Source organism: Arachis ipaensis, chromosome B4, assembly GCF_059453495.1.
Source record: "Arachis ipaensis isolate K30076 ecotype BB chromosome B4, ASM5945349v1, whole genome shotgun sequence".
Classification (NCBI taxonomy): domain Eukaryota; kingdom Viridiplantae; phylum Streptophyta; class Magnoliopsida; order Fabales; family Fabaceae; genus Arachis; species Arachis ipaensis.
This window is the reverse complement of record NC_142439.1, coordinates 54,311,525-54,312,298: the sequence shown is the minus strand read 5'-3', so window position 1 is coordinate 54,312,298 and position 774 is coordinate 54,311,525. Positions and strand designations below refer to the sequence as shown.

Here is a 774-nt window from a genome sequence, read left to right as displayed (position 1 = left end):
GCAGCAGAACTGCAAGTTTCATGGACTTCCATCTGAAGATCCTTTTCAGTTCTTAACTGAATTCTTGCAGATCTGTGATACTGTTAAGACTAATGGAGTAGATCCTGAAGTCTACAGGCTCATGCTTTTCCCTTTTGCTGTAAGAGACAGAGCTAGAGTGTTGTTGGACTCTCAACCCAAAGATAGCCTGAACTCTTGGGATAAGCTGGTCACGGCTTTCTTAGCCAAGTTCTTTCCTCCTCAAAAGCTGAGCAAGCTTAGAGTGGATGTTCAAACCTTCAAACAAAAAGATGGTGAATCCCTCTATGAAGCTTGGGAAAGATACAAACAGTTGATCAAAAAGTGTCCTTCTGACATGCTTTCAGAATGGACCATCCTGGATATATTCTATGATGGTTTATCTGAGCTATCAAAGATGTCATTGGATACTTCTGCAGGTGGATCCATTCACCTAAAGAAAACACCTGCAGAAGCTCAAGAATTCATTGACATGGTTGCTAATAACCAGTTCATGTACACTTCTGAGAGGAATCCTGTTAGTAATGGGACGCCTATGAAGAAAGGAGTTCTTAAAATTGATACTCTGAATGCCATATTGGCTCAGAACAAAATATTGACTCAACAAGTCAATATGATTTCCGAGAGTCTGAATGGAATGCAAGCTGCATCCAACAGTACTCAAGAGGCTTCTTATGCAGAAGAAGCTTATGATCCTGAAAACCCTGCAATAGCAAAGGTGAATTACTTAGGTGAACCTTATGGAAACACCTATAA

At 40.4% G+C, this 774-nt stretch overlaps 1 non-coding gene across 1 annotated transcript; it reads right to left on the bottom strand.

The window, feature by feature from the left end:
• Positions 1 to 253: 253 nt before the first annotated feature.
• On the bottom strand, positions 254 to 361 carry LOC148567619 (small nucleolar RNA R71). Its single transcript, XR_015881647.1, has one exon. It is a non-coding gene; the product is annotated as a small nucleolar RNA R71 (small nucleolar RNA).
• Positions 362 to 774: the final 413 nt, after the last annotated feature.